This window comes from Podarcis muralis, chromosome 5, assembly GCF_964188315.1.
Source record: "Podarcis muralis chromosome 5, rPodMur119.hap1.1, whole genome shotgun sequence".
Taxonomy (NCBI): domain Eukaryota; kingdom Metazoa; phylum Chordata; class Lepidosauria; order Squamata; family Lacertidae; genus Podarcis; species Podarcis muralis.
Window position 1 is genome coordinate 93,247,741 of NC_135659.1, and position 12,517 is coordinate 93,260,257.

Genomic DNA, 12,517 nt, shown 5'->3' on the forward strand with positions numbered 1-12,517 from the left:
GTGGGAGGGGTGGCCTTAATCCTATAGCTGAGCTATCCTGGGTTTGTGTGGATCATGGATCAGGCTGTAGGACGTGGCTTGAATGGGAGTTATCGAGCACCCATTTAAAGGAAAACACGATCACCGAGATTGCAGGCTTTGAAACGAGCGTGCATCTGACGCACTGCCGTTTCAATTCTGCAAAGAAAATAAAGAATAAGAATTGAGCTGGTGTTTGAATACATTCTTATAGGGAAATTGGAATGTCAGGACCTTCAATTAGATCTGAAGACGGCGGAACATTTCCATAAAAATGAAAGAGCATCCCTCAAATGATGCATTTCTAGTTTGCTCAGCTCCAGGCCTAATCTGAACAAATTCAATCACAGCTTAGCGCTGGTGGAAAATTTCACTCTCTTTGCTGAGCATCAACTACTGCATAATAACAGCTTTTGTCGAACGTAGGTGTGTGTGGAAATCCAGGTGCCTGATTCAGCAGAAAACGAAACACTCTCGCGGGGAGGGAAGTTGTGCGTTATAACAAGTTGGGTACTCACTAAAAGCCTGATCCTTGTAAATCGCTCGGTCTCTTCTGGCCAAAGGCTTCGGGACTAGTCAGCTCTTCTGTCCTAGGAAGGTGTTGATTAAATGGCCCTGAGGAGAAAAAACAGATAATGCAAAGTTGTAGGAGAACACAGAACATTCAGGAATAAATGTGCAATGGATCTTCCAGAATACCTTAAAAAATATCTGTTGAGCAGGTGTGTGCTTGGGAGATTGCACTATCTTCTTGGCCAATGAGCACTGCTTAACAACTTTCCTGGTGGTAGCCAGGGGCGGAGAAAGGGGGGATGGACTGCTCTGGGTGTCTTTGGTGAGGGGGGTGACATTTGGCACACCGCCCACCAGCAGCTCCCAAGCCTTGTTGTTGTTTAGTCGTTTTAGTCGTGTCCGACTCTTTGTGACCCCATGGACCAGAGCACGCCAGGCACTCCTGTCTTCCACTGCCTCCTGCAGTTTGGTCAAACTCATGCTGGTAGCTTTGAGAACACTGTCCCACCATCTCGTCCCCTTCTCCTTGTGCCCTCCATCTTTCCCAACATCAGGGTCTTTTCCAGGGAGTCTTCTCTTCTCATGAGGTCATAGAATCATAGAATCATAGAATCATAGAATCATAGAGTTGGAAGAGACCACAGGGGCCATCGAGTCCAACCCCCTGCCAAGCAGGAAACACCATCAGAGCACTCCTGACATATGGTTGTCAAGCCTCTGCTTATTAAAGACCTCCAAAGAAGGAGACTCCACCACACTCCTTGGCAGCAAATTCCACTGTCGAACAGCTCTTACTGTCAGGAAGTTCTTCCTAATGTTTAGGTGGAATCTTCTTTCTTGTAGTTTGGATCCATTGCTCCGTGTCCGCTTCTCTGGAGCAGCAGAAAACAACCTTTTATATATTTGAACATGGCTATCATATCACCCCTTAACCTCCTCTTCTCCAGGCTAAACATGCCTGGTGGCCAAAGTAGGTAGCCAAAGTACTGGAGCCTCAGCTTCAGGATCTGTCCTTCCAGTGGGCACTCAGCACTGATTTCCTTCAGAATGGATGTGTTTGATCTTCTTGCAGTCCATGGGACTCTCAAGAGTCTCCTCCAGCACCATAATTCAAAAGCATCAATTCTTTGGCGATCAGCCTTCTTTATGGTCCAGATTCTCACTTCCATACATCACTACTGGGAAAACCATAGCTTTAACTATGTGGACCTTTGTTGGCAAGGTGATGTCTCCCAAGCCTACCATGAGCCATTGAGGGAAGGGGGGAGCTGTGCCGCTTTGCCGGCGGCATTCTCCCCTCCCCCTTCATCTTAACAGGTTGGGGGAGGCTTGGGAGTCGCGGGCAGGCGGCCTGCCAAATGTCCGCCATTGGCGGCTTGCTCCCCCCCCCCGGCTGCAGGATGCACATGCCGCTCCATGTACCCTAGCAGCTATCCCGCATCTGGGAGGGCACCCTCTGCCCCCCTCGGGAGCGCGCCCACCCAGGGCAGCGCTGGCATATGCTCGGCCACTGGTGGTGGCCCCTGCTATTTTTTCTGGAAGCAGCTTCTTAAGGCCATATTCACATCTTATATTTAAAGCACTATGATACCACTTTAAGCAGTCCTGGTTTCCCCTAAAGAATTCTGGGAGCTGTAATTTGTTAGGGATGCTAAGAGTTAGGAGACACCCCAATCCCCACACAGAGCTACCGGTAGCACGTAATAAAAATAAATAAATGTTAATTCCTATCATCTACAATACTGTCTTATTTATTTTATAGTAAGTGACGCGGGTGGCACTGTGGGTTAAACCACAGAGCCTAGGACTTGCTGATCAGAAGGTCGGCGGTTCGAATTCCCGTGACGGGGTAAGCTCCCGTTGCTCGGTCCCTGCTCCTGCCAACCTAGCAGTTTGAAAGCACGTCAAAGTGCAAGTAGATAAATAGGTACCTCTCCGGCAGGAAGGTAAACGGTGTTTCCGTGCGCTGCTCTGGTTTGCCAGAAGCAGCCTAGTCATGCTGGCCACATGACCCAGAAGCTGTATGCCGGCTCCCTCGGCCAATAAAGCGAGATGAGCGCCGCAACTCCAGAGTCAGTCACGAATGGACCTAATGGTCAGGGGTCCCTTTACCTTTACCTTACATTGATTATTGCTTTTATTTTATGGATCAATGGTCATGTTGTTGTTGTTGTTGTTGTTTAGTCGTTTAGTCGTGTCCGACTCTTCGTGACCCCATGGACCAGAGCACGCCAGGCACCTCTGTCCTCCACTACCTCCCGCAGTTTGGTCAAACTCATGCTGGTAACCTCGAAAACACTATCCAACCATCTTGTCCTCTGTCGCCCCCTTCTCCTTGTGCCCTCCATCTTTCCCAGCATCAGTGTCTTCTCCAGGGAGTCTTCTCTTCTCATGAGGTGGCCAAAGTACTGGAGCCTCAGCTTCACGATCTGTCCTTCTAGTGAGCACTCAGGTCTGATTCCCTTAAGAATGGATGCATTTGATCTTCTTGCCGTCCATGGGACTCTCAAGAGTCTTCTCCAGCACCATAATTCAAAAGCATCAATTCTTCGGCGATCAGCCTTCTTGATGGTCCAGCTCTCACTTCCATACATCACTACTGGGAAGACCATGGCTTTAACTATACGGACCTTTGTTGGCAAAGTGACATCTCTACTTCTCAAGATGCTGTCTAGGCCTGTCATTGCCCTTCTCCCAAGAAGCAGGCGTCTTTTAATTTCGTGGCTGCTGTCACCATCTGCAGTGATCATGGAGCCCAAGAAAGTAAAATCTCTCACTGCCTCCATTTCTTCCCCTTCTATTTGCCAGGAGGTGATGGGACCAGTGGCCATGATCTTCGTTTTTTTGATGTTGAGCTTCAGACCATATTTTGCGCTCTCCTCTTTCACCCTCATTAAAAGGTTCTTTAATTCTTCCTCACTTTCTGCCATCAAGGTTGTGTCATCTGCATATCTGAGGTTGTTGATATTTCTTCCGGCAATCTTAATTCCAGCTTGGGATTCATCCAGCCCAGCCTTTCGCATGATGTATTCTGCATATAAATTAAATAAGCAGGGAGACAAAATACAGCCTTGTCGTACTCCTTTCCCAATTTTGAACCAATCAGTTGTTCCATATCCAGTTCTAACTGTAGCTTCTTGTCCCACATAGAGATTTCTCAGGAGACAGATGAGGTGATCAGGCACTCCCATTTCTTTAAGAACTTGCCATAGTTTGCTGTGGTCGACACAGTCAAAGGCTTTTGCATAGTCAATGAAGCAGAAGTAGATGTCTTTCTGGAACTCTCTAGCTTTCTCCATAATCCAGCGCATGTTTGCAATTTGGTCTCTGGTTCCTCTGCCTCTTCCTCTGCCTCTTAGATAGTAAAATTCATGTTAAATTGCTGTTTTATGGGTTGTTTTTAAAAGTCTGGAACATATTGATCTGTTTTGCATTACTTTCTATGGGAAAGCGCGCCTTGGTTTTGGAACATTTTGGTTTTGGAACGGACTTCCGGAACGGATTAAGTTTGAGAACCAAGGTACCACTGTATTCTGAGTTATCCATGCACAGATACATGCCCACATTGTGCTGGAAATAAAACTTCGGTATTCCATTCTGTGTGTACATCGCTTCTCATAAGTGCTGGTGTCAACTCTCTACGGATTTCACTCACACATTTATTTATTTTTGCAGTGTTTTATCCATGTTGTTGTTATTGCAGAGTATGAAAAAAGCCAGCTATGAACTTCATACATTATCATTGGCAAAGTTCAGCTTCAAGGTGTGAGCTCCGATTTTGAATTTGTTCTTGTCACATTTGATGTATGAAGCAGATAAAATTCCAACTTGAAAGCAGGGTGTGTGTGTGTGTGTGTGTGTGTGTGTGTGTGTGTGTAAAGGACACACGGCCCAAAAGCTTTGGGAGCACTGATAACAGAGCTCCAAATAACCCAGAACATGGCTTAACTAGAAATGTAAGGAAATTTGACAAACCTGGCCTCAAACTCACCAAGCAGATAAATATGCGCATCCATCATCAGGACCTGTACACTTGGCACTCGGCAAAGGAATGAAATGTTGGCGCCTCATCATATTTTCAAATCTAACTACATTAAGATTCATGTGTTATCTGCTATTGCCTTTGCAAATTCTTCCCTGATAGTCAAAGACCTTCTCAGGCAGAACAGAAGAATCCGTCTCTACCTCATGCCTTGAGACTCAGGACACACCACTTCTCCAGAAAGCTGGAATGAGGAGGAAGGGCAAGTGGCCAGGGGAATGCTTAACCCTTCCTTGCCCCACTCATTTCCCCTCTGCAACTAAGCTCATCCAGTGTGACGCGGCAGCTAAAAAAGCCAATGCAATTCTGGGCTGCATCAATAGGAGTATAGCATCTAGATCAAGGGAAGTAATAGTGCCACTGTATTCTGCTCTGGTCAGACCTCACCTGGAGTACTGTGTCCAGTTCTGGGCACCACAGTTCAAGAAGGACACTGACAAACTGGAACGTGTCCAGAGGAGGGCAACCAAAATGGTCAAAGGCCTGGAAACGATGCCTTATGAGGAATGGCTAAGGGAGCTGGGCATGTTTAGCCTGGAGAAGAGGAGGTTAAGGGGTGATAGCCATGTTCAAATATATAAAAGGATGTCATATAGAGGAGGGAGAAAGGTTGTTTTCTGCTGCTCCAGAGAAGCGGACACGGAGCAATGGATCCAAACTACAAGAAAGAAGATTCCACCTAAACATTAGGAAGAACTTCCTGACAGTAAGAGCTGTTTGACAGTGGAATTTGCTGCCAAGGAGTGTGGTGGAGTCTCCTTCTTTGGAGGTCTTTAAGCAGAGGCTTGACAACCATATGTCAGGAGTGCTCTGATGGTGTTTCCTGCTTGGCAGGGGGTTGGACTCGATGGTCCTTGTGGTCTATTCCAACTCTATGATTCTATGATTCTATTCTATGATTCTATGATCCCAAAGTCAGGATTTCAGATTGAGGTTTGCAATGGAACATGGGTGCGGAATTCAGCAGCCAGGTTGCTCACCGGAGCATGGCTGTTTGAGCATATTGCACAGATCCTGGTCCTACTGCACTGGCTACCAATTAGTTTCTGGGCCCAATTCAAAGTGCTGGTTTTTACTTATAAAGCCTTAAACGTCTCAGGACCCCAATACCTCAAGGACCTCCTCTTTCCATATGATCCTACCCGGACCTTGAGTTTATCTTCTGAGGCCCTCCTTCGTGTGCCTCCTCCACAAAAGGTCCGGAGGGTGGGAACACGAGAACGGGGCCTTCTCTGCAGTGGCTCCCCATCTGTGGAATGCTCTTCCCAGGGAAGTTTGCCTGGCGCCTTCATTATACACCTTTAGGCGACAGGCAAAAACCTTCCTTTTTAACCAGGCCTTTGGTTGAACTGATGGACATCCTATACCCTTTTAAAATGTGGCTCTTTGGGGGGGAGGGTTATTGGGTTATTGATTTTATTTTGATTTTCTATATTGTGATCTTAATCTTATTTTGGTGAACCGCCCTGAGACCTCCGGGTATAGGGCGGTATATAAATTCAAGAAGAGGCAGTGGAAGAGGACTGGAAAAAATTCAAGGACTATTTACAAAAACATTATAAGCTATATGAATGTTGAGAATTTGCTAAGTTTTGAGAAAAACATGCTTCAGTATTGAGATTCGGAAATGATTGAAACTAAGTTATGACCGAGAAAAGTTCAATTTTTAGAGTAAATAATTAGATGAAAATACAAAAACACATGAAACAAGGTATTAATTTGCTGTTTATTTTTATTGTAAGGAATGCAGGGATGGAGGATGTGGGTAAGTCCAATTGACGATAAAAAAAAGATTTGGAAAAATGAAAAAAAAAAATATAAATTCAAGAAATAAAAAATAAACACATTCTGGGTGAAAATCAGCTGGGGAGATGAGATGGGAGAGAATGGGTTATGCACAGTGGAACCGCACCATTAGGGTGAATGAGGTACAGTGGGACACTTGGGTTGTGAATGTGATCCGTGCAGGAGGCACATTCGCAACCCACAGCATTCACAACCCACAGCGCCGCATCTGCACATGTGCAGGTTGCAATTCAGTGCTTCTGCACATGCACAAGTATCCCGTTCTAGTACTTCCTGGTTTGGGGCGATGTGCAACTCAAAAAAAACGCAACCTGAAACGTCTGTAACCTGAGGTATGACTTGTACTGTCCCAGAAACTCCAGCGGGTATAGAATGCTGCAGCGAGGCTCCTCACAGGGTCTCTGTCATGGGAGCATATTCACCCAGTGCTTTTCCAGCTGCGCTTGCTCCTGGTGGAGTACAGGGTCAGATTTAAGGTGCTGGTTTTGACATTTAAAGCCCTTCACGGCCTAGTACCCTCATACCTATGGGACCGCCTCCCCCAATAGGCCCCACAGAGGACCTTAATGTCCATAAATAACAACACCCTAGATGTCCTGGGCCCTAAGGAAGTTAGATTGGCTTCAACCAGAGCCAGGGCCTTTTCAACACTGGCTCCAGCCTGGTGGAACGCTCTGCCTCATGAGACCAGGGCCCTGCAGGATCTGATTTCTTTCCACATGGCCTGTAAGACAGAGTTGTTCCGCCTGGCCTTTGGCTTGGAGCCAATTTGATTCCCTCCCTCCCCCTCTTTCTTTTTTCCTTTCTCCTCCTGTGAAGAGGCTGCATCTTAATGTTTCAATGTTGTATTTTAATCTTGTTTTTAAAGTTGTATTTTAATCATCTTGTTTTTATTATTGGTTTTTAGCTGCCCTGAGCCTGGTCTTGGCTGGGGAGGGTGGGGTATAAATAAATTTTATTATTATTATTATTATTATTATTATTATTATTATTATTATTGGGATGCGGGTGGCGCTGTGGGTAAAACCTCAGTGCCTAGGACTTGCCGATCGCATGGTCGGTGGTTCGAATCCCCACGATGGGGTGAGCTCCCATCGTTCGGTCCCAGCGCCTGCCAACCTAGCAGTTCGAAAGCACCCCTGGGTGCAAGTAGATAAATAGGGACCGCTTACCAGTGGGAAGGTAAACAGCGTTCCGTGTGCTGCGCTGGCTCGCCAGATGCAGCTTGTCACGCTGGCCACGTGACCTGGAAGTGTCTGCGGACAGCGCTGGCCCCCGGCCTAAAGAGTGAGATGAGCGCACAACCATAGAGTCTGTCAAGACTGGCCCGTACGGGCAGGGGTACCTTTACCTTTACCTTATTATTATTATTACTGCTCACCATTATCAGTTACAGAAATGGGGATTCGTTGCCCATGGTTCTCAACAGAAATTATGGTGGCAAAGGACATCCTTGTTCTCCCCATTTAAATCACAGGTCTTCCAGCTATTGCACATCCCTCCAGTCTAAGTCGTCTGCACCACAGTTACCCCTCTGCTGCCTCTCTGACTGGCACACCATTGCCCATCCTTTCCCATGCCGCACAGCTGGGCTTCAGAGCACAACATCTTTGGCACCCTGCACTGATCTTTTCCACCCCTGCAGAGCCACAACAACATTTGGAAAGCTCAAGCTATATTTAGGACCACGAACTGCAGCTGCGATTATCTGACATTTGCCTTTATCCCTAATAATATATAAAAAGCTGCCCCCCCCCCCGATCACACACACACACACACACACACGAATGAATTGCTACATCAGAATACTTATGTAGACTAGCACTGCGTTTTCAGCAGTGGCTGAGCAAATTTCCCTAGAAACCTGCTCAGGATGGGAAATAGCCCTACGCCATTGTTTGTCCCCAGATTTGGATAAACAGAGGTATACAGCCTCTGAATATCAATAGAGCTCTGCTCTATAAATCTTTGTAATAGCTAACTAAGCCAGTGGACATTATCATATCTTGTTGCAAAGAATTTCATATAGTAATTATGCAGCAGCAGAAGCTGCCCATTCCTTAGTAATTGATGGCCTTCCTCGTTAGTGGTAAAGAACAGAGAATTTGAGAGTTGAAAGGGACCTCTGAGGTCATTTAGGCCACTATGCAGTCAAACCAGTTTCACAGCACTTTAAACAAGCCCTGGTTTCCCCCAAATAATATTGTCAAGGGTGCTGAGCGTTCGGGGGAGACCCCCCCCCATTCCCCTTGCAGAGCTACAATTCCCAGAATTCTCTGTGAAGAGGAATTGATCGTTAAACCACTGTGGGAATTGTAGCTCTGTGAGAGGAATTGGTGTCCCCTAGACAGCATCTTCAAAAGCAGAGACGACACCTTGCCAACAAAGGTCCTTATAGTTAAAGCTATGGTTTTCCCAGTAGTGATGTATGGAAGTGAGAGCTGGACCATAAAGAAGGCTGATCGCCGAAGAATTGATGCTTTTGAATTATGGAGTTGGAGGAGACTCTTGAGAGTCTCATGGACTGCAAGAAGATCAAACCTCTCCATTCTGAAGGAAATCAGCCCTGAGTGCTCACTGGAAGGACACATCCTGAAGCTGAGGCTCCAATACTTTGGCCATCTCGTGAGAAGAGAAGACTCTCTGGAAAAGACCCTGATGTTGGGAAAGATCAAGGAGAAGGGGACGAGATGGTTGGACAGTGTTCTCGAAGCTACCAGCATGAGTTTGACCAAACTGCGGGAGGCAGTAGAAGACAGGAGTGCCTGGCGTGCTCTGGTCCATGGGGTCACGGAGAGTCGTACACGACTAAAGGACTAAACAACAACAGCAACTCTTGGTATACTTAACAAATTTCACTTCCCAGGATCCTTCGGGGGAAGCCATGACTGTTTAAAGTGCTGTCACAGTGCTTTAAATGCATAGTGCAGATGGGGCCCTAGTTTGCTCAATAGTGGAATGTTGTCGCTTCAGCATGTCTGATAGAGATGTCTAGGCAGCCTCTGCTTAAATGCCCCCAGCAAAGGATACTCTCACCATTGGGATGTTTCTCCCATTTAGCCAAAATCTGCTTCCTTGCAATTTCCACCCATTCCTTTCTCAGCCTGCCCTCTGGAACAACAGATAAACCTTTCAGAAAGCCACACCGGGATGTGAGGGTTGTGTGAAGGGACGAGGAAGGAACTTGGTCACTATCACAATGGTGTTGTGCATCATTTATTTGTAAAGGGGATGGCAATAAACATTTGCAGAGATCTACAGTGTTGCACACAACCAGGTTGTACACAGAGTAGACCCACTGAAAGCAATGGAACGAAGGCAACCATGGTCATTAACTTCAATGGGTCTACTCTGAGTGGGACTAGAATTGGATACAACCCATAGATTTCAAGGAACACCCTTAAGTAGCATAAGTGGTGCTCACCCGAATTTAAAGCCCTAAACAGCAAAGCAGCTGCCTTATTACAAAAGAATTTCAGAAATACAGTGGTACCTCGGGTTACAGATGCTTCAGGTTACATACGCTTCAGGTTACAGACTCCGCTAACCCAGAAATATTACCTTGGGTTAAGAACTTTGCTTCAGGATGAGAACAGAAATCATGCTCCGGCGGCGCTAATGGGATGCCCCATTAGCTAAAGTGGTGCTTCAGGTTAAGAACAATTTCAGGTTAAGAACAGACCTCCGGAACGAATTAAGTACTTAACCTGAGGTACCACTGTAGATTTGAAAGAGAAGTTGCTGAATACAACTTATTACTAAACGGAAAACTATGGAGAGACCTGGTCTGAATAGAAATATTGGATTCTTGTCTCATTACATATGCTAAAGTTATTTTTTGCTCATCTGCATACTATCCCTTGCTTTTTCCTGTAGGACTAATTGCAGTCGCTAATAGTCAACAACAGGTTTACCATACCCATTGAGTCAATCACCCATCTCCTACGACCCTTCTGAGAAAAACCCCACCCCACCCTCCCACTATATGTAAGGGTCTGGTGACTTTCAGTGTATCTGAAGAAGTGTGCATGCTTATACCCAGAACAAACTTTAGTTGGTCTCTAAGGTGCTACTGGACAATCCCCCCCCCAACTGTGTCAGACCAACATGGCTACTTACCTGAATCTAGAGCCTCGGCCCAGTATACCTGAAGGTGCATCTCCACACCCATCGTTCGGCCCGGAAACTGAGGTCCAGCTCTGAGGGTCTTCTGGTGGTTCCCTCACTGCGAGAAGTGAGGTTACAGGGAACCAGACAGAGGGCCTTTTCTGTGGTGGCACCCGCCCTGTGGAATGCCCTCCCATCAGATGTCAAGGAAATAAACAACTATCTGACTTTTAGAAGACATCTCAAAGCATCCCTGTTTAGGGAAGTTTTTAATGTTTGATGTTTTATTGTATTTTTAATATTTTGTTGGGAGCCGTCCAGAGTGGCTGGGGAAACCCAGTCAAATGGGCGGGGTATAAATAATATAGTAGTAGTAGTAGTATTGGTGGGCGGCTGCTGCAGCCTGGCGCGACTCTACCGGGGCATGGAGAAAATCAATTTAACCTCACAGCCGGCCTTTGGAATCCTCCTTGGCTGGCAGTAAGGGCTCAAGGGATTGCCCACCAAAAATATTTTCATTTAAATTGGTCAATCATTGCTTTGTGCGGGGTGGGGCAAGAGTGGTGGAGCTGAATGAACATGTCTTCACTCAGGTCTGCCATGGGAGGATTTAAGCCATGCCTGGTCTCACTAGCAGTAAAGGAGTCTGGGTGGAAGTTTCTGTCCTAAAGCTGAGTGGAGAACTTCCAACAGCAGCTTAGGGAGGCTCAGCTTAGTTGACCTGCATCTTGAGATGGTCCGTAACCCAGGCACGACCCTGTTCAAATGTTCCACCTTTAATCAGAAGGCTAACTCAAGATACACTCCCAACGCCCAGTGCCTGAGCCAAAGCCTACCTACACCTCTGAGCATTAAAGTTGTGGCCAATTTTCGATCCCATAAATTTGTTATGTCAATTTGTTGTCCTGTCAAGGCATCAACCTTCTGTTCATGGGGAGCAAGCTGCACTTGGCTGCGTGAAGCAAGTCGGGATGTCGCATTGTGTTTGAAATGCTCTTTTTATTTTCTTTATTTTGGTGCATATTAAAATGCCAAGGATCCTGAGTGAGATATACTTAAAGTGACAGCACCCCCCTTTTTTAAGCTCATGAAATACGGCCGCTAAATGTCAGTTCTATCTCTTCTCGTGTAGATCAGCCATTTGGCACGCTCCTGTTGATATCATAGGGCAGAATGCAAAGCTGTCCAAAGCAGCGGTGAGCAAGCAAATCAGTAAGGGTAAGCCATTTAAATCAAGCATTTGGGGGGAGTGTGTGTGTGTGTGTGTGTGTGTGTGTGTGTGTGTGTGTGTTTGTGTGGAGGGTGAGAGTGTCATTCCATCTCCTGAAACTGAAGAACGAACAGTAAAGCAAATGCATTTGATTGCCTGTTTTTTAGGACAATGAGACCCATTCAAAGAATCAAGAAAGCAAAGATAAATTCAAGGAAGCAGGACAAGATCAGTAAGATGCTTAACACTGCCAACCTTTTGCTTTTTACTAACTGTCCTTCTGGGCATTTGCTAACACCCAGCCCAAAGGCCTGATGCAACCCCCCCTAAAAAGTAAAGGACCCATGGATGATTAAGTCCAGTCAAAGGCGACTGTGGGGCTACAGCACTCATCTTGCTTTCAGGCCGAGGGAGCCGGCATTTGTCTGCAGACAGCTTTCTGGGTCATGTGGCCAGCATGACTAAACTGCTTCTGGCACACGGAGGACCGTAATGAGTGCCCAGAGCGCATGGAAACACTGTTTACCTTCCCGCTGCAGCAGTACCTATTTATCTACTCCCACTGGTGTGCTTTTGAACTGCTAGGTTTGCAACCCCCCTATCATCTATCATCTATCTATCAATCTATCTATCTATCTATCTATCTATCTATCATCTATCTATCTATCTATCTATCATCTATCATCTATCTATCTATCTATCTATCATCTATCTATCTATCTATATCTAATCTATCTATCTATTATCTATCATCTCCATTACCTCACAAGTTTTGGTAGTGAAAGCAAAATATGAATAAATATTAACAATGCAGACAGCAC

At 46.1% G+C, this 12,517-nt stretch overlaps 1 long non-coding RNA gene across 4 annotated transcripts in view; it reads right to left on the minus strand.

Moving 5' to 3' along the window:
- The window catches only part of LOC114599738 (uncharacterized), a 135,516-nt gene that overhangs the window by 12,957 nt on the left and 110,042 nt on the right, over window positions 1-12,517 (minus strand). For all 4 annotated transcript variants that reach the window (XR_013393037.1, XR_013393036.1, XR_013393038.1 and 1 more), the window contains one exon: window positions 537-633. This is a non-coding gene — a long non-coding RNA (uncharacterized LOC114599738). The remainder of the gene's footprint in view (window positions 1-536; window positions 634-12,517) is intronic.